Source organism: Hypanus sabinus, chromosome 9 (assembly GCF_030144855.1).
Source record: "Hypanus sabinus isolate sHypSab1 chromosome 9, sHypSab1.hap1, whole genome shotgun sequence".
Taxonomy (NCBI): Eukaryota; Metazoa; Chordata; class Chondrichthyes; order Myliobatiformes; family Dasyatidae; genus Hypanus; species Hypanus sabinus.
This window is the reverse complement of record NC_082714.1, coordinates 155320568-155348132: the sequence shown is the minus strand read 5'-3', so window position 1 is coordinate 155348132 and position 27565 is coordinate 155320568. Positions and strand designations below refer to the sequence as shown.

The following is a 27565-nucleotide window of genomic DNA, read 5'->3' as shown; positions in this document are numbered from 1 at the left end:
AGAGCAGCTGTGGATAAAAGAACCTGATTCAGATTTAGGAGGATGAACTAGAATGGGGCAAGCGGTTTCCATCGCCCACATCATGCGCCTTTGTGAACGTGTTGGATTTCAGAGTCCACTTTTAGTTTATTTTCTGTCAAATAAATGAGTATAATTTGGTATAAATGGGTGTTTCTCCGGTTGGCAGTCAGTGGTGAGTGGGATGCCGCAGGGATCGGTGCTGGGCCCACAGCTGTTTACCATTTACATTGATGACTTGGAAGAGGGGACTGAGTGTAGTGTAGCAAAATTTGCTGATGACACTAAACTGAGTGGAAAAGCAAATGGTACAGAGGATGTGGAGAGTCTGCAGAGGGATATAGATAGGTGAGAGGGCCAAGGTCTGGCAGATGGAATACAATGTTGGTAAATGTGAGATCATCCACTTTGGAATGAATAATAGAAGAGCAGATTATTATTTAAGTGGTGAAAGATTGCAGCATGCTATTGTGCAGAGGGACTTGGGAGTGCTTGTGCATGAATCACAAAAAGTTGGCTTGCAGGTACGACAGGTTATTAAGAAGGCAATAATGTTCGAGGGATTGAATTCAAGAGCAGGGAGGTCATGCTGCAGCTATACGGGGTACTGGTGAGGCTGCACCTGGAGTACTGTGTGCAGTTCTGGTCTTCATATTTGAGGAAGGATATACTGACTTTGGAGGCAGTGCAGAGGAGGTTCACCAGGTTGATTCCAGGGATGAGGAGAGATTGAGTCACCTGGGACTATACTCTCTGGAATTCAGAAGAATGAGAGGGGGTCTTATAGAAACAGACAAAATTTTGAAAGGGATAGGTAAGATAGAACTAGGAAAGTCGTTTCCATTGGTAGGTGAGACTAGGACTAGGGGACATTGCCTCAAGGTTCAGGGAAGAAGATTTAGGATGGAGATGAGGAGAAACTGTTTTTCCAGAGAGCGGTGAATCTGTGGAATTCTCTGTCCAGGGAAGCAGTTGAGGCTTCTTCATTAAATATATGTAAGATATTGTTAGATAGATGCTTACATAGTTGAGGAATTAAGGGTTATGGGGAAAAGGCAGGTAGATGGAGCTGAGTTTACGTACAGATCAGCCATGATCTTATTGAATGGTGGGGCAGGCTCGATGGGCCGGATGGCCTACTCCTGCTCCTATTTCTTATGTTCTTATGTTTATGTAAATCAGCAGGAGCAAAAGACAATTCTAGTTACAACTGCGCAGAATTCAGAGTAATTATATCAGAGCCAAAGTTCAAAAAGATAACTGGACACAGGCAAGTTTTGCTACTTTTGGTGAGCTCAGTGAGAATACCTTTAATCCTCTGGACAACATTGAAAGTGAAAATTCTTCCACCTTTCATTTAATATCCTACGTTGTAAATTGCATTCACTATGGACAAATGAATATCTATGAAATCTAGATCTTTTACTACAGAGGACACAACAAAGATATACATTGATAATGCTCCTTTGAAATGTTCTGAGGCAATTCATAGGAAGACAATTGACAGAAATTCACCTCAAACGACGTAAGAAGATCAGATTCAGATTAAAATGTTGGACAAAATCTAAGTCTTGGTCAGCCTACTAACAATCAAGGACAGACAAAGGGCCTGAAGCATTATTGAGGATCCCTACCACTGTCCCACAATCTCTTTGACCCCCTGTTGTCCGGAGCATCAGGACTCGGGCTGACAGACTGGGTAATAGCTTCTTCCCTCAGTCTGTGAGACTAATGAATACCCTGCTACCACCGAGGTCTCGTCACCAGAACAGCGAGCTGTTTACTGTGATGTTTACCTGCGCCGTGCACTTCACATGCATTTTGAATTATATTTTATTAAGTTATTACAGAAATATTTTATTTTATGTTCTGGGTGTGATACATGCATTCTGGTTGCACTATGGTCTGGAGGAACGTTGTACAGTCAGATGATGACAAAATTGAACTTGAATACAAGAAAGGTGCCAGAAAAAGGCCAGAAGTGTCATGGAGAATCCCTCCCACTTTGCTCATGGCCTATCTGTTTCACCCCCATCAGGGAAGTCACCACATAGCAACCGCTTCAAGACCACCAGCCTCAAAAACACCTTCCCGTAAACCGTCAGGCTGATCAGCACCTCAACCCACCAGCCCACCCCACCACACCCCAACCAGTCACACACACAATCACCCAGCGTCTGGTCATCTACTGTACAAATAAACCCTCTATAACAGTTACTTATACATTGTTTTACAAGATTGCTTTTATATTTATCGTGTTCTTTATGCTTGTGTTTTTTTTTAAATGCTATATCCGATCTGGAGCAACAATCATTTCATTCCCCTTTACACTCATGTTCTGAAGAATGACAAGAAGCAATCTTGAATCTTGAATTTGAATCTTACAAAGTAGTCTTTAAGACCATTATAGACTGAGGTAGAGAGCCAGGGGGCTTTGAGAGAAACTTCTACCATTTCTATACATGGCTTTGTACTAGTTTTTGATCAAGAACATACCTTGTGCAATTAGTATAGAAAACAGCCAGACAGCTGAAGAGAAGTTTGGATAGGTACATGGACAGCAGAGGTATGGAGGACTATGGTCCCAGTGCAGGTCGATGGGACTTGGCAGATTAAATGATTCAGCATGGATTAATTAGATGGGTTGAAAGGCTTTTTTCTGTGCTGTACTTTTCTATGACTCTACGACAGTCATTCCTACATACTTAGCAATGAGATAAACAAGAATCTTTTTTTTCTGGTCCGTCAATATATTGCAGTTTCTGTTAAAACCAAGGAGACAGAACTCAGCAAGTCTGATTTGTTTTAGTTGTTCCATGCACAGAGATACTTTCTTAGAAATTCACTCACATTCTTACGTAATGTGGCCGCATTATTTAGAGATATTCCACTGCTCAATATGAATGACATTTAGTTCTAAACATCGCCAGCACTATTGAAAGACCACGATAGTTTTCCCAATTCTCTGCTTTAGTTGACTCTCTTCTAAGAAACCAGGCAGTTTAATGCAACGACCAAGCATTATCTTTGGAGTGAGATAGAGCTAATGTTTCAGCTCTATGACTTCACAACTTCCCCCCACTGACATTGTCTGACATGTTGGGCATTTCTAGCACTCGCTTTCCAATTTAAGGCATTTGTAGTTTTTATTTTGTTTTACAATTTATGGGCATTGGTGCTCAGCGAAGACAGTATAACATATAATATGACAAAAATGCTCCCCTTATGATTATGAATTTTGGCAATGGCTGTTGGCATATTTGTGTTTGGAAATTTATTTTTTATTTAGAGATACAACGCAGAGTTGGCCCTTCGAGCCATGAATGAATCCTAACCTAATCCCACAGTCCAAAGATGTTCCGAGTAGATTCCCATTATGATGTTTTTTTAAAAATTACATCCACTTCACTCAGACTTGTTTGATTCCTCAAGGCAAGTAGGAACGAAAGTTGAATAGAATTCTCTGATTCCTTGTGTGTGCTTTCTGTAATTCCAACTGTTTTGTGATATCAATTGCTTGGCCTTTAAATTACGTTGGAAGTTTTATCTAAGTAAAGGATAAGTGCAACTGCCTGATCTAGCTCAGAAGGTCCCCATTTCAGATCAGACAATGAAGTGCTGTCATATCTTATTTTGGCTGAAACAAAAATTGTGTCAATATTTTAAGTAAAGAATTACCTTAGTCACCAACATTATTCCTCAACAACGTCTCAGTTTCCAAAGGATTACCTAGTGGCTCTGTGTGTCAGAACATACAGTGAGCAGCTACATTCCCACTATGGCTCAAAGATTGTTTTATATGAATTGTGTGCCATGAATGAAAATGAAAAGTAAAATCAAACACAGGTGACGGAAGCTTAAAATAAAAAAAACATTAAGTGCTGGAAACACACGGGGATCAGGCAGCAACTGCGGAAAGAGAAATGGAGCGAAGGTTTTAGGTTGGAGAGTGTACTGTCAGAACAATTCTAACAAAGAATTGGAGGAAAGAAACGTAGGTGAAGTGGATAGCCAGTGATTTTTACCCCCGGGGAGGAAATGGATAATACAGGAGGGCATACTTATGAGGCAATTGGAGGAAAGTATGGGAGGTGGGGAGAGAGGATGTCAAAAGTAACTTTTTACAGGGAGTGGAGGGTGCATGAAATGCCCTGCCATGGGGTGATAGTAGAGGCAAATACACTAGGGACATTTAAGAAACTCTTAGACCAGTACGTGGATGAAAGAAAACTGCAGGGCTACCGCTGGTGGGAGGTAAGTGTTAGATTGACCTTAGAGTAGGTTAAAAGTCAGCAGAATATTGTGGGCTGAGGGGACTGTACTGTGCTCTACTGTTAGAAGAGTAGGAGTTTTTATACCATGGGCTAGTACCATTAAGCAAGATGTCTGAGGACCTGGGGTGGGAACCCGTTTTAAAGGGTCTCTGACCTGAATTGTTTCAGTTGGCCCCAGAAGCAGCATGAGAACCAGGTTTAGTACCACCGAATCTGCAGCAGCAGTGCAGCGCAAAACACAAAAACATTTACTATGAATAGCAAAAATAAATAAATATTACAAAAGGTGAATAATGAGGTCTTGCTCATGGGTTCACAGACCATTTCTAAAGCTGCTGGCAAAAGGGGAAGAAGCGGTTCTTAAAAAGCTGAGCATGTGAGTTCAGGCTCCTGGACCTCCTCCCTGGTGGTAGTAATGAGAAGAGAGGATGGTGAGGGTTCTTAACGATGGATGCCGCCTTCTTGCGGCAGAAACTCTTGAAGATGCCCTTGACAGTGGGAAGGGTTGTGCCCATGATTGATCTGGTGCACTTTCCGTACAGTAGAGGCTCCATACCAGGCTGTGATGCTTTCCGCACCTGCCATACGCTTCCAGCATTTCCTGTTTTTAAATGCATGGCATGAAACTCTTCCCTGCCCGCTCCTGGCACTCTGTGCGTTCTGGAATGACCTCTCTCCGCACAACACACCAGCCGCTGGAGGATACTGTCTACTGAGAGCTGTGCCAAGCCACAGGGAATGATATTTACCACGTTACAGACCATGCAGTAATCTTCCAGTGACCGCCTGTAATATGGCGGGTTTGTACTGCGACACTGGGTGGGAATACCTTGGACACCTCAATGGCACTGGTCAACTGCACAGAGGCCTCGTGTTTCACAACCTATCCTACCAGATTCGAAGTGTGTAAAGTTGTCCTGCCCATTCACACTGCCGTCAGTCTCTGGAAGGTATTGACTCTAGAGCACGTGTTGATACCTCCCAGGGAGGAGGGGGCTGCATACAGCCTGGTAAGAAGAGATCCTTCTTGGAGTAGACAGAAGATGACGATGCACCATAAGAGCAACGAAAGTGGAGGAAGGCTGCAGCAGTGAGGAGTCCCCGGTCGTCTTGTATTGAATCCTGACCCTCGTCTGTCAAGGACCACGTGGTGGCTGTTCGTGTAACAGCTTCCCCACATTCAGCAAAGTCACGCACAGGCATCCTGCATTCATGTGGATTTTAGATCGGCCTCTACACCCACCAATAGATGGAGGAAACTGGATCACCCACAGGAAACCCAGATGGTCAAGGGGAGAACATACAAACTCCTTACAGACAGCGGTGAGATAAGTGGCACTGCAAAGTATTACACTACTGTGTCACCCTAACGGTGTCTCCAGCGCACAGGATCACTAGCCACTGTAGAGGCCATCATGGGCAGAGGTCCCAATGAACTAATATTCGAGGTTTCCCAATAATGTGGTAAAAGTGGAGGGCTCTGTAGGAGGGAAGGGTTGGATAATCTAAAAGGACAGCACAGTACCAAGAGCCCAATTTCCCTTGGGATTAATAAAGTATGTCTGTCTGTCTGAAGGGCCGACCTGAGCTGTAATGTTCTATGGTCTTCACTAATACGTTTATATTTTTAATCAGAACCCACCACGGTTACATTGGAGAAAACTTAAAGGTGATGTACTGTATATACAAGATTGGTTTCTTAGCAATCAAAGCACAGATAAAATATGAGAAAGGGAATAATATACACCGTAGCACAGACTGATACACAAAAACTACCAAGAGATTGAAAGTCTTGTTGAAGGCCAACACGCCCACACGCACACTTGCTTATTGGTCTGAGAAACCAAAGGAAACCACACATTTGCACTCGGACAAATGTTAAGCACCAGTGGGCTGACATAGACATGCAGACCGATACGTGTGTATGCTCACAATTACTGAGTTACCAAAGAGAGGAGGACCACAAGACATAAAATATTGGAGCAGGATTCAGCCATTTGGCCCATCAAGTCTGCTCCGCCATTTTGTCATGGCTGATCCATTTCCCTCTCAGCCCCAATCTCCTGTCTTCTCCCTGTCTCCCTTCATGCCCTGAGCAATCAAGAATCTATCAACCTCTGCCTTAAGTAGACTTGCCCAATGACTTGCCCCCCACAGCTGCCTGTGGCAATGAATTCCACAGATTCACCACCCTCTGGCTAAAGAAATTCCTCCTCATCTCCGTTCTAAAAGAGAGATAAAGGATCCACGAGGGACATTCCTGGGGGACATATCAGCCATAATATCTTACTTATACACTTAAGCCTTGGAGGATAGGTTGGTTGAAAATTACTACTCAATTTAACACTTTTCATTCAAAAAGTTTGTTGAGAAAGAAAAGCTTCTCAGAGAAAAATAATTCACCCATCCTTCATGTTAAATGGATGACCCCTCATTTTTAAACCCTTGGTTCTGGATTCTCCTACAAGCTGACACATCCTCTCCTCATCCATACTGTGAAAACCCATCAGTGGAAGTTCTTTCTGCAGAGGGGAATGGGAATTGGGACTCAAGAAGTATATTGTTTGTTGGAGGCGTGCCACAGGAGCTCAGTGGTTGGCCCAATGCTATTAGAGCTCAGGGAATCAGGGTTCAGTTCCAGCAGCATCCGTAAGGAGTTTGTACATTCTCCCCATGACCACATGCGTCTCCTCTGGGTGCTCCGGTTTCCTCCCACTGTCCAAAGTTAGTAGGTGAATTTGTCATTGTAAATTGTCCTGTGATTAGGCCAGTGTTAAACTGGTGGCCAGGCCTATTCCACTCTTCCTTCGGAAGTCACTTGGCCCACGTGATCCAAACCACCCAGAAATGGGTGGCTCATATATAGTTCTTATTTCCTTACAACACGAAAGATCTTTTGGCCCATCGAGCCTATGCCATCTCTCCGGCAGCAATTGCACCCTCTCTAAATCTTCCATTCTTTCCTTGTCCAGAGAAAAGTATCTCAGCCCAGGCAGTCACCCCTCAACTAGAACTCTCCATCTGTGGCCCAACCTCCTCCGCACCCTTACTCATGGTAGTCAGAGAGCTGAGGGCTCCAAAAGCAGAAGCTGCTGAGGGAGAAAGGAACATATGGAATGAGGAAACTCTTGTGGGGTTTACACACTGCACCGCACTAATTTATTTGCATTAATTTTCCTCTTTTACGCTATTTACAAATTTTTATGTCTGCTGAAAAACAACCACCACCTGGAACATGCCTTCTACACATTACACCAATCGGGGACGAGGCACAGAAGGCTGAAGGCACACGCTCGACGTTTTAGGAACAGTTATTTATTTGTTGAGACAGAGCACAAAACAGGCCCTCACAGCCCTTTGAGTCATGCCATCCAGCAGCCCCCAATTTAACCCCAGCCTAACCACCAGACAATTTACAATGAGTAATTAACCTACCAGTGGGTAGGTCTTTGGACTATGGAAGGAAAGCCACGCAGTCACGGGGAGAACGTACAAACTCCTTACAGACAATGGCGGGAACTGACCCTGCGTCGCTGCATCGTGCTAACCACTACACTACAGTGTCACCCCAACTTCTTTAACCGTGCTAGCTTCTTCCCCTCTGCTATCAGATTTCTGAATGGTCAATGAACACTAACCCTCTTTTGAAATATCTCTCTATCTAATCGTTCATCAAACAGGCTAGTTAGCTAGCTATTTATTTATTGATTGATTGATTGATTGTAACATAGCTTTTTGATGTATTATGCTAAACAGCTGCCACAAGACAACAAATTCCTTGATAAAAAGCCCGATTCTGATTCTAGTGTTCCTTACTCCAGTGAAAATAATGTTTTAACCCCTGAAAATATTTTCTTTCTCTCTGCTCCTTTTTCAGATTTCTTGAACAAGTTCAGTACACACTGTGGAGGATGTATCTAACCACAGTTTATTGTTCGACCAGACCAAGTTTCCAACCGCAGAGAGCTGCAAAGTGCTTCAGCTCACACAGGTGCAATAGCAGCGACCAGATTACAAAGCTCGGGTGGCATGCCATCGGGAGAGTGGGGGGGGGGTCTCCCCGTTCCTTCCATTAGTGAGCGCACGCTCCCCTTCCCCCAGTCGAAGCCGCGCTGTCTAAAATTCCCGTCACTGTCCGAGGAGGAGTGCAGAGACACCCTCCAAGAGCAATTGCAAAGAAAAGGCACAAAGTTGTTCCCCTTCTGCAGATCATCAGGGAGAAGAATCAAAGAAAAACTCAGCTGTTCCTGTGACCACGGCATAGATATGTGCGTGAGTAGCAACTCATCTCAAACGATCATGCTATGGAGCACAAAGGAAGAATGTTAAAAATATTAAAGTCCCTTGATGGTGGATGCTGCTTTCTCGTGGTAGTGCTCCTCCGGAGGGGGCTTTTCTTCTGGTAGACTGGACTGATTCCACCACTTTCTTCTGCTCATGGGCATTGGGGTCTCCAAGCCAGGCTGCCATACATCACCATTTCACAGTGTACCAAGAGAGTGCATTTATAAAAAAATGCACTGAAATACTTATTCCTGATGTAAGTGAGGGATGAGGGGGCCAACCCTCTTCATTCCAATATTCTCCCACTGACTTGTTTCACCCCCAGCAGTAAGTAGAAAGTGGGGAGGGAGTGACTTCCCCTTTATGTTGTGCAAAAGGTTAACAAGGCAGAGGTGAAATCCTGATGAAGGGTCCCTGCCTGAAACTGTTTATAATTCTCCACAGATGCTGCCTGACTTGCCGAGCTCCTCCAGCACTTAGGGGGAGTTGATCAAGACACCAACGGCTGCAGATGCTGGAATCTGGAGAGGAAAAGGACAATCTGCTGGAGGGGCTCAATGAGCCGAGCAGCATCTGTGGAAGGGGAAAGCAACTGCTGACGTTTCAGGTCAACACCCTGTACCCATGCAGGAAAAGATATCAACATTTCTTCATTGTCACTGGGACCCCCTAATAATGAACACTGTGAGCGCACCTTCTCTAGAAGGAGTAGATGCTTCATGAAGGCAGTCAGCACCATCATCTGAGGGATGCCAAGGGTGTCATTGGAAATCTCCTGTACACCCCCTGTATTGCTATCACTGGATGGCTGAGGCAGATACCATGGGTGCACATACAACTAGAAGGCTATAAGAGATAGGGAAAGAATTAGGCCATTCAGCCCACAAAGTCAGCTCCACCATTCAATCAGGGCTGATTTATTTTTTCCTCTCAACCCCATTCTTCCTGTAAGCTTTGACACACTCACTAATCAAAAAACTATCAATCTCCACTTTAAATATACCCAGTGACTTGGCCTTCACAGCCGTCTGTGGCAATGAATTCCACAGATTCAGCCCTGTCTGGCAAAATAAATTCTTCCTCATCTCTGTTCTAAAGGGACGTCCTTCAAGTTTGAGGCTGTGCCGCTGGTTCTAGACTCTCCTACTATTGGAAACTTTCTCTCCAAATCCACTCTATCATGAGGGGAAGCTGCATTCGAAGTTGAGGGAAAAAGGAGTATGCAGATGTGTTCTAATCGAGCAGAGAGGAAGGAGGCCCATTGCTGTGCATTGTTGATACTGCCTTGATGTCAATCAGGGAAAGTAGTATAGCAGTAGAGCGTAGTGCAAAAATTCGCCAAGTCTCCAAGTTGTAAGAGAGATGAGGAAGAGGTTTGAAGCTTAGTTTTGACTTGGAGGTAACAATGGAAGGAGGATGTTCTAAAGTATAAATGAATAGTTTAGAAATCACAACTGCCGATCATTGGGTTAAAGATACTCTGTGATTACATAGAACATTGAAATGGCAAAGTCTTCGTCAAGAAACAATGTCAAATACAGGGATAGTTTTAAACTTGTATCAGCTGACAGGGGCACTCTTCAGAAACCCCAGAACGACTTAGCAAAAACTCAATACCTTGATAGAATGCTAAGCTCAGCTAAAAGTGAAATGAGTTTTTTTAGGTTACAAGATCAGTGTAGCATTGAGAAACAAAACATTTCACCTCTGTCAGCAGTCCTTTTCTGCCTGTACTCCGCAGCCTCAGTGATGTGCAATATCTTTTACAAGAAGTCATACTGTGGGGGCAGAGTAATGATGAGGTTTGCCCCATTTATTCCTTTGAAGAGTACACAATTTTTCAGGGACTTGGTGAGGAAGATGCAGAGCTCTTGTGTTCCCCTGGCTGGGGTGTTGGGTCCTGATACATTTGTGATCCAAAGGTTCTTCGGAAGCCAAGATTGAGACATAAAGCCTGTTCCTTTATCATCTTATTAAATATTACACGAGCAGAAAGTGAACAAGGAAGAGGAGCCAAAAGAACAAAAAGACAAAGCAAAAAAAAGTAGTGTGATCGTCTCAGACCGAGAATCTCAACGATGACAATTAACTATAAAACAGCCAGATTCAAGTAGGGTGAAAATTAATCTGTCGAGAGAAGTACACAAGCAACTGCCAGAAAATTCAGTGAACAATTACACGCATAAATGTGATTATATAAAAATACAAGCATGGAGGGGAAAGTTACAAGTAAAGAAACAATTCTACACCGCCAGTCCAACGGCATTGTGTCAAACGCTCAGCCTGTCTGGGACTGAGATGAGGAGAAATGTCTTCTCCATGGGGGTAGAGAGTGGTAGGAATTCCTACCGTTACCCAAGAAGAGTTGAGGAGGCTCATTCAGGATAGTGTTTCAGGCAGAGAATCAGGGGATCGTTACAGAATCAACAGGTATGTGGCTGTGCCAAGAAAATGGTGCCACGACTGGTGGAGCAACCATAACGAAACAGATGGTTTACCTTTGGTTGTATTTCTTCTGACTTTATGCTTATAACCAAAACCAAGTGGGTCAGTTAAATCTCAGGGGAATTACAGCCGAGGAGGCCTTTCACCTCTAAGCAGTCTAATACTTTCTACTTTCTATTTCTCAAACAACAAGCAAACTGCCGGAGGAAGTCAGCTTGTCGAGCAGAATCCGTGGGGAGGAATTACCTCTAATTTCCATTTCTTGGTGGCTTGTAACACATTTTGACGAGCATTCAAAGCCATCTGGAATGATTTTATAGCCATTTGCTGTAACATAGCATGGGTACAGCTGGTATGGACATAGTGGATCCAGGGGCCTGTTTTTCACACACATGACTCTGTATTTCTATGATATTGTACATGCTCGAGCACACCTTGAGGGCTTCTGCTCCCTACCATTCCTTCCCTGACAGTGAGCTCCACAGGGACCATAAGACATAGGGGCAGAATTAGGCCATTCAGCCCATCGAGTCTGCTCTACCATTCCATCACGGCTGATTTATTATCCCTCTCAACCCCATTTTCCTGCCTTCTTCCCATAACCTCGGACATCCTTACTAATCAACAGCCTATCAGCCTCCACTTCAAATATACTCAATGACTTGGCCTCCACAACAGTCTGAGGTGCTGAGTTCCACAGATTCACGGCCCTCTGGCTAAAGAAATTCCTCCTCATCTCTGTTCTGAAGGGACGTCTTTCTATTCTGAAGCTCTGTCCTCTGGTGCTGGACCCCCTTCTCTCTGACACAGCTATCGGAGACACCCACGTCCATTCTATCTGGGTTCATTTATCAGCCTCACTCTTACTCAACTTTGACCCAAGTCCATTTGTACTGCCACTGACCACTTCACAAAGAGAAGCTGCTGCTTCCAACACCCCTCATTACTTTGAAGAGCCCAGTTAAACCTTCTCTCTTGCCAAAAAGAGGCAGCTGCAGTCCAGCTAATACTTAAAAAATCTGAAATATCACAAATGACAAAATTTGGCTTTGGGAGTAAGACAGTCTGGAATGGGAACAGTTCACCTGTGTACCAGTAGCACAAATAAAGTTCAAAATGAAATTTATTATCAAAGTATTATATGTTACCATAAACAACCCTGAGATTCATTGTGTTACCGGCATTCACAAGAGAACAGAGAAATACAACAGAATCGATGAAAAACCACACACAAAGACCGACAACCAATTTGTAAAAGAGAAACTGCAGATACAAAAACCATCTAATAAATAACACTAAGAACACGAGTCCTTGAAAGTGAAATATACTCCAAAAAAAAGCAGCCCCTGTACCATTTCTTCCCTCAATTCTAATCCGCTTCTGCGAAACATAAAAATGGGTAATACTCACAGCATTGTATCTCCGGACCTTGTAGCAAAGAGTTAGTTTCCACCAAATGTGTGCTTTCTAAACCGTGACACCAGCTCGAAGATTCGGCGCCCACTGACAGGGTAATCCAATATAACTCTGACTGGGTCTGGGTTGACTGGGTTCTCTGAAGTCAGCCTGCGAGCGGAGGATATTACGCAGCCGCTGCCCAAGTTGCCTGAGGGAGTGCGGAGTGTGTGACGACGCGTTGAATGTCAGCCCCGGTTTTTATACCTCGGCTCCGAGTCGCTGCTGGGTCTCTGACTTGCGCCCATCAGTCAGACCAACGGTTCCTGTTTACGTTGTTTGTTTGCTCAATACCCCGACCTCGCTATGTAACGGAATCTTCACACCACATCACAAGCCCGGCTTTCGAGCGTAAACAAATCGAAGAATGTACTGTGGCTGTTTACTTGGCTGGGAGAGGAAATATTTAACAAGTTTAACTTGTTCCTTGTTTTTCCCTAGCCCGTGAGAATGGTCCACCTGAGCATTCTCTTTGCGAAGTTCAAATTTATCAGAGTACATGTGCATCAACTCCGAGACATCCGAGACATCAACTTGCGGACATACTCAGTAAATCCAATAACCATAATACCTGTAGAATCAACGAAAGATCGCACCCAGAAGAGCGGGTTACAAATGATAAAAAGAAATAATAAATATAATAATAAATAGATAAGCAATAAATATTGAGAACATCCCTCTTCACTTTTCCATCCGGGAGAAGGTATTAAAGCCTGACAGCAGTAACGTCCTGCTCAACGACAGTTTCTGCCCTGCTGTTATAAGACTACTAAGTAATACCCTGGTACAATGGTTAGGGCGGCAGTGTGCAGATATGTCTCTACCCAAGGAGGTAGAAGGTGCTCCTCCCCTCTGCTAACCTGAAGGTCACCCTTGGGCGAGGTGTAGCACCTGCTTAGCCCCCCTGATCAGGGTCACGTGAAGTGGTGGATGGTCCTATGTGCAGCTGGTGCAGATTATAACTCATGGTTATAATCATTGACGCCAGGCAGACAATGAAGAGTACCGATAACGGCTGGGGTCACCCGTCTGGTAAAGACACTGCCCAGAAGAAGGCAATGGCAAACCACTTCTGTAGAAAAATTTGCCAAGAACAATCATGGTCATGGACAGACCATAATCACCCACGTCATTCGACATGACACATAACGAACAAATGAACAATAAGCTAGAGTCTTGGCCTCTAGATCTACCATGTTATCTAGATCTACCTTCTTGCTTGCCTGCACTGCAGCTGTTACTCTTTAACCTGCAGTGGTTTTGTTTTACCTTGTTCGTCCTCACTGCAATGGGAAATGGTCGGATCTGTATGACCGATATGCAAGACAAGCTTTTCTCTGTATCTCAGTACATGTGACAATAATAAACCAATTCCAGTTCCCACTGTCAGCTGGGATACAATTGTCAGCACACTAATATGCATTTGTCTAAAGCCTTACAGTCCTCTAAGATTGAAGAATTGTCATTCTTCGGTACATAAATGCAAAGGAGAACAAAATTATTGTTATTCTGCATCCAATGTAGCATTAAAAACAGAATAAGCACGAAGAACACAACAGAAAAACACAAGGAAGCACAATAAATATAAACGTAAAAGCGATCCTACAAAACACAATGGACACGTAACTGTTGTTTATCTAAACACAAGAGATGCTGCAGATGCTGAAAATCCACACACACAAAATGCTGGTCCTGAAGAAGGGTCTCCAGCCGAAACGTTGACGGTTTATTCATCTCCATAGATGCTGCCTGACCTGCTGACCTCCAGCATTCTGTGTGTGTTGTTAAATACATAGACTGTATGTACATAAAGGGACGCTAGGTGGGGTGTTGTGTTGAGGTGGTGGGGGAGGAGATGTTGATAACTCAAGTAATATTATTTCAAGACAGGCAGGAGCCTGAATGTTATTGTCAATTCCAACAGTTGAACTGTGAGGGCGTCATAGTTTACATTTTTCCTGTTTAGTAGCTGTGATTGGTAAATGATCTTCTTCTTTGTTGGTCAGAGTTGACCATGGATATTGTTTCCTAGCTGTCTAGATATGCAAGCCTGGGCAGCAAGCTGTTGCCCATGCAGCGAGCTCCCCTCCCCACGCATATGATAAATCCGAAGGAACGGCAAAGACCGATAGTGTTTGGTACCAGCGGAGTCACAGGAGTTGCCAGTCAGCATTGAATTCAACGTAGGACCGCCTTAGGGACTCCAACTCCGGATTTTCCCTCGGGGTCTACTCTCGAAGCCTTCCCCATGAGTCGTTACAGCCGCAAGGCATCAGAGGTTTGAGGTCAGAGTTTCCCTTCTCCTAGATGAGCTGCCAACCGCGGCTGATGAGCCCCATCTGGGAAATATTGGGATATGGGATATCCACCATCGAGGACATCTGGATTAGGAAGTACCCCCAGAAGGCAGCAACCCTCCTTGAGGCCCCTCACCATTTTGGCCACGTTACTCCAAGCAGAGCCTGAAGAGATACGTTCCATAAGACAGCATCCGATTTCTGAATGGTCCACGAACCAACGAACATTACCTTGTTATTCCCCTTTGACCTACATGTCCATCCTTCAGCCTGTAACTTCATTTTTGATATAATTCTTTACAATTGTTGAATGTTGTTTTTTGGTTTTATGTCACACACTTTCATCCCAGAGGGCTTTCCCAGGGCCCAGCACGTATGTGCAATTACCAGGGAAGCCTGGCAGCGCATCTGCTTCCGTTTTTGTGAAAATTCGGCACGACATCTAAAACGTTGACAAACTTCTATAGATATGTGGTGGAGAGTGTATTGACTGGCTGTGTCACAGCCTGGTATGGTGACACCAATGCCCTTGAAAGGAAAATCCTACACAATGTAATGGATACAGCCCAATTCATCACAGGTAAAGCCCACCCAACCACTGAGCACACCTACATGAGGTCCTGTCAGAGGAAAGCATTATCCATCACCACCCAGGTCATGTTCTCTTCTCACTTCTGCCATCAGGAAGAGGGTATAGGAGCCTTAGAACCCACACCACCAGGTTCAGGAACAGATATTATCCCTCAACCATTAGGCTCTTGAACCAGTGGGGCTAACTTCACTCAACCTGTCACTGAACTATTCCCACAAGCTATCGACCCACTTTTAAAGACTCTTCATCTCAAGTTCTTGATGTTTATTGCTTATTTATTTGTATTATTATTTCTTTTTTTACTTTTGTATTTGCACAGTTTGTTCTCTGGTTCTCTGGATCCTTTTGCATCAGCAATAATACATCTGATTCTAATTATTCCATTCCACCGAAGTCGCTGTTAGTTCTGCTTTCTCCACACTCTGCTTAAATCAGTCACTCTTCCTTGGTATCATAAAAACATAAGACAATAGGAGCAAAATTTGACCATTCAACCCATCAAATCTGTTCTGCCATTCCATCATGGCTGATTTATTTTCCCTCTCAAACCCATTCTCCTGCCTTCTCACTGTAACTTTTGATGCCCTGACTAATCAAGGATCTATCAACCTCTGCTCTACCCAATGACTTGTCCTCCACAACCAACTGTAGCAATGAATTCTGTAGATTCATCATCTTCTGGTGAAAGAAATTCCTCCTCAGCTCCGTTCTAAATGGACATCCCTCTATTCTGAACCTGTGCCCTCTGGTCCTAGACTTCCCCATCATAGGAAACATCCTCCCATATCCGCTCTATTTAGGCCTTTCAATATTCGATAGGTTTCAATGAGATCTCCCACCCCCCATTCCTCTAAACTCCCGTGGGTACAGGTTCAGAGCCATGAAAAGCTGCTCAGACATTAACCCTTTCATTGCTGAAATCATAATTAAGTTTGTAGATCAATCATTCGAGGATGATGCTTTCTTCAGGGATTGTCTAGTGGTGGGTCCTCAGGTGGCCTACAGGCCAATCAAAATCCACATATTCCGGAATGTTAGGGTGGATTCTCCAAATGGAGAACGCTTGTGTGTGACTATGTTTAACTTGGGGAGGCTGATGCACCGGCAGCCACCACACGGTCATTGACCGATTGGGGTCAGGGTCCGGTGGCAGGGAATGCAGGATGACTGTGGGGGCCCTTCACTGCAGTAGTCTTCATCTGCCTTCACTGGCATTGTGATGTGCCATCATCTACCGCCAGCTCCACCACTGAGGTCACGGTTGGATCGTTCTGTGCATGGAACCGTGCCCCCCCCCCCCCCACCTACACCTTACTTCCATGGCTGACCCTACCGGGAGCTAAGCTCAAAACAGCAACACTCTCAGGGTCTCAGGGACTCACAAGCCTCTCCACCATGAGAAGGAGACGATCCTCAGAGAAGAGCCGAAATACACTTGGTGGCCACTTTAATAGGTACACCTGTACACTTGCTAATTAATGCAAATATCTCATCAGCCAATCACGTGGCAGCAACTTAATGCATAAGAGCATGAACACATGGTCAAGAGGTTTAGCTGTTGTTCCCACTATCAGAATGGGGAAGAAATAGGGATCTTGGTGTCTTTGACTGTGGAATGATTGTTAGTGCCAGACGGGGTGGATTGAGTATCTCAGAAACTGCTGATCTCCTGGGATTTTCATACACAACAGTCTCTACAGTGGAGAGTGGGGAGTTTACAGAGAGTTGTGTGAGAAACAAAAAAACATCCGGAGTGTGGCAGTTCTGTGGGCAAAAATGTCTTTTAACGAGAGAGATCAGAGGAGAATGGCCTGTCTGGTTCATACAGATGGGAAAGTGACGGTAACTTAAATAATCGCATGTTACAACAATGAAGTGCAGAAGAGCACCTCTGAACACACAACACGTTGAACCCTGAAGTGGATGGGCTACAGCAGCAGAAGACCACGACCATACACTCAGTGGCCATTTTATTAGGTCTCTTCTGCACCTAATAAAGTGGCCACTGAGTGTGTAGCTTGTTGTAAGCCAGTATTTTTAAAGTCAACTTAAAATCTGATTTGTTTGCATTCCAGCAGAGAGCAGAGCCAGGTTGCCTCAAACGCTGATTCTGTGACTCATGTCAAAATAACGGTCTGCGTATTAAATGACCACCGCATCATTTCTGTGAGTTTTCTCTGGGAGCTGGCCAAGCAGTAGTGCAGAAAAGTTCTTGACGTCACCCTCCCACTCAGATGGACAGGCGCCAGCTCTTAGTCATGGATAAGGTCAATAAGTTGGTAAGTTCGTGTCCATCTGATTGGCAGCCCATACAGTGGCTCAAACATTCACCCACTCCACCACCATCAGTGTGTACCATCCATTGAATGAGAGGTATCGTTGCAACTTGTTGAATTCTGATGCTTCTGCAATCCAAAGGTTTTTCAGAAGTTAACAATGAGGCATAAAACTTGTTGCTTACGATCATTTTATTAACCATTACAAGAACAAAGGAAAGGAAGAGAAACAGAGAGCAAGAGATGAAGAGTCTCTGGTCACCTCACTACAGGAAGGATTTGGAAACTATAGAAAGGGTGCAAAGGAAATTTACAAGGATGTTGCCTGGATTGGGGAGCATGCCTTATGAGTGAACTCAGCCTTTTCTCCTTGGAGCGACGGAGGATGAGAGGTGACCTGATAGAGGTGGATAAGATGATGAGAGGCATTTGATCGTGTGGATAGTCAGAGGCTTTTTCCCAGGGCTGAAATGGCTAGCATGAGAGGGCACAGTTTTAAGGTGCTTGGAAGTAGGTACAGAGGAGATGGCAAGGATAAGTTTTTTATGCAGAGAGTGGTGAACGTGTGGAATGGTCTGCTAGTGACCATGGTGGAGGTGAATATGATAGGGTCTTTTAAGAGATTCCTGGATAGGTACATGGAGCTTAAAAAATAGTGGGCTATGGGTAACCCTAGGTAATTTCTAAGGTAAGGACATGTTTGGGACAGCTTTGTGGGCTGAAGGGCCTGTATTGTGCTGTAGGTTTTTCATCTTTCTATGCTTCTAAGAGACCAAGAAAATGTGGTCTGGCTTTCTAATGCTAGACCACTAACGCCACTGAAATTCCATAGATAACAGTTAACCAATAAGATAGTCCCTATTGAACTAAATGTGATACCTGCCACAGAAACTGGGAAGTTACTGTCCAAAGGCAAATGCAATCACTAGGAAGCTCTGGACAATTACATGTATGTATGTAATTATATAAAAATGCAAAGCATAAGAAAGTTAAACTAACAAGGAAAACCTACAGTCCAAGCCAACAAACTCATTAAGGCAAATAAGCTCTTCTTGGGCTGCCAGCTGGAGGCACGAGCTTGAAGTGAGAGAGAAATGATTTAAAAGAGACCCAAGGGCAAGCTCCTCATACAGGGGTGGAGGATTTATGAAGCAAGGTTCCAAAGAAAGGAGTTGAGTCAGGAACAACATTGAAAAGCCAGTTGGATAAGTGTGAAGATAGGAAAGGCTTCGTGGGATAAGGGTCAAATCGGATTAGCTTATGTTGACATCTTGGTTAGCATGGTTGAGATGGGCCAAAGGATCTGATTTTATGTTGTATTGCTCAATGACCATCATTCCACTTCCTAACTTTAACATGGAAACAGATCCTACAGTCTGCTGTGTTTGCACCATCCTAGGGCATATTCCAGAGTTATGGAATATAACAAATACTAATTTCAATAGTAACCAGTCCTCAGATCTGAATGTGGATTGTAGAGTGGTTTAAAATGCAGCCCAGAACAATGGTCTTCCTGGAGCTGCTGACTGGAGTCAATTGACCTGAGATGTCTGCATATGCACAAATGCAGCTGGAAAAACAATGGTGATTTACATCCAATCCAGGGAGTCCGGAACGTTGGTGTGAAGATCTAGGTGTTTGAAAATTATATGTAACTTAAATGAAGCATTATCAACCCAAAGAATTGAAATAAATGATGTCATTGTCAACAGTGAAACTATATGGAGTTACCTTTGGTCTTAAGGGTATAAAAATGTGATGTACTTTGAGTTTAGGGGCCTCTTTTTCTAAGAGTGTCTCCAGTATGCTTCTTGCTTGTTTTGTTGAATAAAGCCATCTCTATTCTCCAGCTTCAGTGTCTCTCTGGTAACTTCATTCACAGTCACAACACACCAAATATTATCTTGAGTTCTTTTTCCCTCTTGATTCCCATCAAAGCCTTACCTACCTAAACTAGCTGATATTTCAGAGTAGCTGATCAACCCACCAACCAGCAGGTTGTTGGTATGTGGGAGTAAGTTGGACCTCCAGCTGACAAGCCAATGATTGGGTACAAATGCAGACAGAATAAAGAGTTAAATTGTACCACAGAGGCAAAATTCAAAAGGGTGAAGGAAGCGGGACCAAAGGTGCATTATTTAAATACACGTAGCATTCATAATAGGGTGGATGAACTTGTGGCGCAATTAGAGATTGGTCGGTATGACGATGTGGGCATCACTGAGTTGTGGCTGAAAGAAGGCCATAGTTGGGAGCTTAACGTCAAAGGATATATTTTGTACTGAAAGGGCAGGCAGAAAGGGATAGGTGGTGGTGTGGCTTTGTTGGCAAGAGATGGAATTACATCTTTAGAAAGAGGTGACAGAGGGTCCAAGAATGTTGAACCTTTGAGGGCAGAGTTAGGAATCAGCATGGTGAAAATATCATTTTGGAAATCATATATAGGCCTCCAAATAGGGGTCAAGATGTGGGGTTGAGATTGTAAAGGGAGCTGGAAAAGGCATGTAATAAGGGTAATGACACAATTGTAATGGGGATTTCAATATGCAAGGGGATTGGGAAAATCACATTGGTGTCGGATCACAAGAGAGGGAATTGTTGAATGCTTGTAAGATGGCTTTGCAGAGCAGCTTGTGCTTGAGCCTACTTGGGGAAAGACATCTTAGATTGGGTGTTGTGAAATAACCCAGATCTTATTAGGGAGCTTAATGTAAAGGAACCCTTAGGAGACAGTGATCATGATATACTTGAATTTATACTACAATTTGAGAGGGAGAAGTGTAAGTCACATGTATCAGTGTCGCCTTGGAATAAAGGGAATTACAGAGGCGTGAGAGAGGAGCTTGCCCAGGTGGATTGGTGGAGGATACTGGTGGGGTGGACTGCAGAGTAGGGATGACTAAAGTTTCTGGGAATAGTTCTCAAGGCACAGAATAGGATTGTCCCATAGAAGAAGAAGTTCTCAAATGATAGGGGTAGGTAACCATGCCTGACAAGGAAAGCTAAGGACTACGTAAAAGCCAAGGAAGGGGCATATAAGGTAGCAAAAGTGAGTGGGAACTTGGAGGATTCGGAAGCTCTTAAAATCCCACAAAGGGCAACTAAAAAGCTATAAGAAGAGAAAAGAATAAATATGAGGGCAGACTAGCCAATAATATAAAGCAGGATGCCAAAAGCTTTTTCAGTTATATAAAGAGTAAAAGGGTGGTGAAAGTTGATATTGGACTACTGGAAAATGATTCTGGGACATAGTAATGGGGGGTGAGGGGCAGTTGAACTTAAACAGATACTTTGCATCTGTCTTCACTGTGGAAGACACTAGCAGTGTGCCAGAGGTCCGTGAGGGTCAGGGAGCAGGACTGAGTGCCGTTGCTATTACAAAGTAGAAAGTGTAGGCAAGCTCAAAGATCTTGAGGTGAGTAAGTCACCTGGACCAGATGGACTACATCCCCAGAGTCCTGAGAGAAATTGCTGGAGAGTTAACGGATACATTGGTCCTGATATTTCAGGAATCAATTGATTTTGACTTGGTCTCAGACAGCCAGAAAATTGCAAATGTCATTCCACTCTTTAAGAAAGGAAGAAGGCAAAAGAAAGGAAATTATGGGCCAAACGACAACATACACAAAATGCTGGTGGAACGCAGCAGGCCAGGCAGCATCTATAGGGAGAAGCGCTGTCAACGTTTCGGGCCGAGACCCTTCGTCAGGACAGTGCTTCTCCTTATAGATGCTGCCTGGCCTGCTGTGTTCCACCAGTATTTTGTGTGTGTTGTTGTTTCAATTTCCAGCATCTGCAGATTTCCTCGTGTTTGCTCTTTAAATTATGGGCCAATTAGCCTAACCTTAGTGGCTGGGAAAGTGTTGGAGTCTATTATGAAGGATAAGGTTTCAGAGAACTTGGAGACTGATGATAAAATAAGTCAAAGGTTTCTGTAAAGGAAAATCTTACCTGACAAATCGGTTAAAGTTCTTCGAGAAAGTAACAAGCTGTGTATACAAAGGAGATGCAGTGGATGTCATTTACTTGGATTTTCAGAAGGCATTTGATAAGATGCCACACATGAGGCTGCTTAACAAGATAAAATCCTATGGTGATGCAGGAAAGATACTGGCATGGATAGCAGAATGGCTGACAGGCAGGAGGCAGTGAGTGGGAATAAAGGGGGTCTTTTCTGGTTGGCTGCAAGTTCCTCAGGGGTCAGTATTAGAACCACTACTTTTCACATTGTTTGTCAATGACTTGGATAATGGTATTGATGGCTTTGTGGCAAGGTTTGTGGATGATACGAAGATAGGTGGAGGGGTAGGTAGTGCTGAGGAAGCGACGCGATTGCAGCAGGACTTGGGCATATTGGAAGAATGGGCAAAAAATTGTTAGATGGAATTAAGTGTTCGGAAATGTATGATGATGCATTTTGGTAAAAGGAACAATAGTGTAGACCATTATCTAAATTGGGAGAAGGATCAAACATCAGAGGTGCAGAGGGACTTAGGAGTCCTCGTGCAAAACTCCCAGAAGGTTAATTTACAAGTCAAGTCTGTGGTAAAGAAGGCAAGTGCAATGTTGGCATTTATTTCAAGGGGAATGGAATATAAAAGCAAGGAGATAATGCTGAGGCTTCATAAGGCTGCCCTTGGAGTATTGTCAACAGTTTCGGGTCCCATATCTCAGAATGGATGTGTTGTCATTAGAAAGAGTCCAGAGGAGGTTCACAAGGATGATTCCAGGAATGAAGGGGTTAACATATGAGGAGCGTTTGCCAGCTTTGGGTCTGTACTCACTGGAATTCAGAAGAACACATAGGGATCTCATTGAAACCTACCGAATATTGGAAGGACTAGATAGAGTGGATGTGGAGAGAATGTTTACTATGGTGGGGTATCCAGAACTAGAAGGCACAGCCTCAAAATTGAGGGGCGAACTTTTAGAACAGAGGTAAAGAGGATTTTTTAAGCCAGAGAGTAGTAAATCTGTAGAATGCTCTGCCACGGACTGCGGTAGAAACCAAGTCAATGTGTATATTTACGACAGGAATTGATCATTTCCTGATCAGTCAGGGCATCAAACGAAGTGGTGAAAAGGCAAGTGTATGGGGTTGAGCGGGATCCAGGATCAGACATGATGGAATGGCAGAGTAGACTTGACGGGCTGAATGGCCTAATTCTGCTCCTATGTCTAATGGTCTCCCGGGAAAACCCAGACAGTCTCAGGGAGAAAGTGCAAACTCCACCAAGAAAATATTGAAGGTCAGGATTGAACCCCAGGGCTGGAATGGGAGTCAGTGTTAAGAAAAATGATGATGTAACTTCTCATTAGAACTTTGCTGGTGCTGTTAAGTCAGTGATGATGGAGATAGTGAGTGTTGCTTAGAAAAGAACTCACAAAACGTTTTGCTGCTTTGCATCTGTTTTGCTTGTGGCAGTCAGGAGGCTGGGAGATGATAGCACGATAAACTTGGTGATTTAGAATCGGAATCAGGTTGATTGTCACTGAGATACATTACGAAATTTGTTGTTTTGTGGCAGCAGTACGGTGTGAGACATAAAAGCCTGCTTAGAAACAGCCACAAAGCAAGAAACTTGAAAGACCCCAGTTAAAATAAATAAAGACCAACCCCCAATGTGCAGAGAAAGAGAAAAAAACACCCAAATCATGCCAATAATGGAATCGAACAACATCATTCTGAACCAAATGGAGTCCATGGATCCAAATCCCCAGAGCAGCCTGGAGTAGGCCCAAAGCCTCAGTATCAGCTCATCATATTAGTGGGACAAATCGCCGCAAAGCTCTCAGACACGAAGCCCAGGAGCCGGGGACAGACTCAGTGCCACAGAGAGAGAGGTGAACATCGCGGGAGAGCGAGTGCTATCGACCTGGCTCTTGCCTCTGATCCTGACACCCAGCCTTTCTACTCTATCTGGACCGGCGTTTAAGTGTATGTATCTATATATGTATGTGGTGTCCAGGGAGGGCACGTCTCTGGTGAAGGGGCTTGTCATGTCCAATCTGGGGCAGTAAGCTCACCTTTGGTCCCCAACAGACACTCAACCCTCGCCTGTGGCTCCAAGTAGCTGTTTGCATGCAACAGTGGCCACATTGGGGTACACCGCTTTGACAGACGGGTGAGGGTAACTGGCAGACTCACAGCCCGGTGAGGTAGGGACATGCCTGTCCTAGCATGTGAAGTCAGCTCCAGCAGGCTAGGTGGATGAGATCTACAGTGAGATCCAACAGCTATGAAGGTGGTTCCGTGGACAGCGAAGGGCATGATGTGGCACCGAAGATGGCATGGTCATCCACTGCAACCAGGGAAGACCCCAGTGTGTGACACTTGCTGGTACCACTGGACCCGGACCTCTGAAGCCAAGAGAGTGGAACTGCCCCTTTGCAAAGGCTTTTCCACTTTACAACCTCTCCCATACAGGTTTCCTGTCATCATTGGACAGAGGATCAGAGGGATCTTGGGGCCTGAGTCCATACGACGCTCAAAGCAGCTGCTCAGGTTGACTCTGTGGTTAAGAAGGCATACGGTGCATTGGCCTTCATCAATCGTGGAATTGAATTTAGGAGCCAAGAGGTAACGTTGCAGCTATATAGGACCCTGGTCAGACCCTACTTGGAGTACTGTGCTCAATTCTGGTTGCCTCACTACAGGAAGGATGTGGAAGCCATAGAAAGGGTGCAGAGGAGATTTACAAGGATGTTGCCTGGATTGGGGAGCATGCCTTATGAGAATAGGTTGAGTGAACTCGGCCTTTTCTCCTTGGAGCGACGGAGGATGAGAGGTGACCTGATAGAGGTGTACAAGATGATGAGAGATATTGATGGTGTGGATAGTCAGAGGCTTTTTCCCAGGGCTGAGATGGTTGCCACAAGAGGACATGGGTTTAAGGTGCTGGGGAGTAGGTACAGAGGAGATGTCAGGGGTAAGTTTTTTTACTCAGAGAGTGGTGAGTGTGTGGAATGGGCTGCCGGTGACAGTGGTGGAGGTGGATACGATAGGGTCTTTTAAGAGACTTTTGGATAGGTACATGGAGCTTAGTAAAATAGTGGGTTATATGTAAGCCTAGTAATCAGCACATCTTTGTGGGCCGAAGGGTCTGTATTGTGCTGTAGGTTTTCTTTGTTTCTATGTAACCAACATACTTACATATAAATTTAAAAAGTAGCGCAAGAGAGAGCAAAAATAGGAAGGTAGTATTCATTGTTCAGAAACTTGGTGGTGGAGGGGAAGCAGCTGTTCCAACACACAAAGTGTATACCTTTAAGCTCCTGCACCTCCTCTAGCAACACGAATTTGTCATGAAATTAGTTTTTATTGTGGCAGCAGTACAGTGCAATGCATAAAATTACTACAGTACTGAGGAAAAGGCTTAGGCACTCTAGCTGTGTATATGCGCCTAAGACTTTTGCACAGTACTGTAATTGAGAAGGGCATCGATCCAGTGGATTATCTTACCCCAACAGCACTGAGTTCCTTGGGTGATATGATGGCTGTCCACCCACAGTTATTTACAAGTGTTTGGCCTCATGCCTGACCCGGGAAGAGCAAGTGACAGATCAACAGTCAGTGACCATTACGGGATACCAAACATCAGTCTCTTTCGTGACTAGAGTGTCGATTCTGAATCCGGTCCATCATCACTGACATATGTTGTCAGATTTGTTGTTATGTTACAGTCATAAAAACTAAGATTTAAGACTTAGCTTTATTTGCTAAATGTGTGAGAAATACTCGGAGGCTCTGGGCCTGTACTCGGTGGAACTTAAAAGAATGAGGGAGGATTTCATTGAAACCCATTGAATATTGAAAGGTCTAGAGAGAGTGGATATGGAGAGGACATTTCCAACGGTGGGGAGTGTAGGACAAGATGGCACAGTCTCAGAATAGAGGTATGTCCCTTTAGAACAGAAATAGGAAGGATTTTCTTTAGCCAGAGGGTGGTGAATCTGTGGAATTCATTGCCATCGGCAGCTGTGGAGGCCAAGGCTATTTAAAGCAGAGGGTATATGTAAAGTGAAGGTTGGTAGGTTCTTGATGAGTAAGGGCATCAAAGGTTATGGGGAGAAGGCAGGAGAATAGGGGTGAGAGGGACGATCTGTGCAAAATCATCAAGGCAGCAAAACAACAGCACAGAGACAAGATTCAGACTCAACCTTCCACCAACAACACATGCAGCTTGTGGTAAGGTCCGCACACCACCACAGACCAACGCAGTGGAGCTTCCAGCATCAATGTCCCTCTCCCAGACGAGCTCATTCTTTCTTATGCTTGAAGTCGCCAATATCGAGCCCCTGAGGAGATCAGCAGATGATGCGACCGGCAGCTTGGGCACCTCTGAGGCTAAAGTATGCAAGTGGACAGTCACAAGGCCATGGTACTGGATGGTATCCCAGGGCGAGAACTCAGGGCACAACAGGCAGGTGTGTTTACGGTCATTTTAATCTCTCCCTCTCCCAGTGCAGAGTGCCCTCCTGCTTCAAAACATCCACCATTGTCCCTGAACCTAAAAAGACCGAAGTAACACGTCTGGACGACTGGCGTCCTGTCACACTCTCCTCAATAATAAGCAAATACTTTGAGAGCCTGGTCAACACACTGGACCCCCTACAATTCTTCTACTGACACAACCAATGGACAGATGATGCAATAGCCACAGCTCTACACACCGTCCTTACACACCTGGAGAAGAAAGATGCTTACGTGAGAATGTTGTTCTTGGACTACAGTTCAACATTCAACACCATAATTCCAACCAGACTCGACAAGGAGCTCAGAGACCTCATCCTTCGCCCTGCCTTGTGTAGCTGGACCCTGGACTTCCTGTCAGATCCCTGGCAGGTGGTAAGAGTAGGTTCCCTCCCCTCTGCCCCTCTGACACTCAACACAGGTTCCCTTCAGGGCTATGTCCTAAGCCCCCTCCTTTACTCTCTGTATACTCATGAATGGGTTGCCACCCACAGCTTCAATCTGCTAATTAAATTTGCTGACAACATTACATTGATTGGCCTAACCTCAAATATTCAAATAATAATGAGGCAGCCTACAGAGAGGAAGTCATCACCCTGACACAGTGGTGTCAAGAAAACAACCTCTCCCTCAATGTCGCAAAAACAAAGGAGCTGGTTGTGGATTACAGGAGGAATGGAGATGGGCTAACCCCTATTGACATCAATGGATCTGGGGTTGAGAGGGTGAACAGCTTGAAGTTCCTCAGCATAAACATCACTGAGGAGCTCACGTAATCTGTACATACCAGCTGTGTGGAGAAAAAGGCACAACAGCACCTCTTTCACCTCAGACGGTTGAAGTTTGGTGTGGCCTCCCCAAATTCTAAGAACTTTCTACAGGGGCACAATTGAGAGCATCCTGACTGGCTGTGTCACTGCCTGGTATGGGAACTGTGCCTCCCTTAATTGCAGGACTCTGCAGAGAGTGGTGCAGACAGCCCAGTGCATCTGTAGATGTGAACTTCCCAACTATTCAGGACAGTTACAAAAACAAGTGTGTAAAAAGGGCCCGAAGGTTCATTGGGAACCCAAGTCACCAGAACCACACACTGTTACAGCTGCTACCATCCAGGAAATAGTACCATAGCAAAATAGCCAGGACCAACAGGCTCTGGGACAACTTCTTCCACCAGGCCATCAGACTGATTAACTCATGCTGACACAACTGTATTTCTGTGTTATATTGACTATCTTGTAGTACATAATATTTATTATAAATCACTATAAATTGCATATTGCATATTTAGACAGAGACATAACAAAGATTTTTACTCCTCATGTATATGAAGGATGTAAGTAATAAAGTCAATTCAATTCAATTCAAAATCAGCCATGATGAAATAGCAGTGCAGACTCAATGGGCCAAATGGCCTGATTCTCCTCCTATAACTTATGGTCTAAAACATATAC

General features: G+C 44.4%; 1 protein-coding gene and 1 long non-coding RNA gene across 2 annotated transcripts in view; one reads left to right on the top strand and one right to left on the bottom strand.

The window, feature by feature from the left end:
• LOC132399935 (uncharacterized) overlaps window positions 1–8925 on the top strand; it is a 45650-nt gene extending 36725 nt beyond the window's left edge. Inside the window, exon 5 of the long non-coding RNA XR_009514142.1 lies at window positions 8170–8925. This is a non-coding gene — a long non-coding RNA (uncharacterized LOC132399935). The remainder of the gene's footprint in view (window positions 1–8169) is intronic.
• The window catches only part of sla2b (Src like adaptor 2b), a 30140-nt gene extending 17374 nt beyond the window's left edge, over window positions 1–12766 (bottom strand). Inside the window, exon 1 of the mRNA XM_059980885.1 lies at window positions 12432–12766. The gene's annotated coding sequence lies outside the window, so the exon portion shown is untranslated. The remainder of the gene's footprint in view (window positions 1–12431) is intronic.
• Between the last annotated feature and the right edge of the window lie 14799 nt (window positions 12767–27565).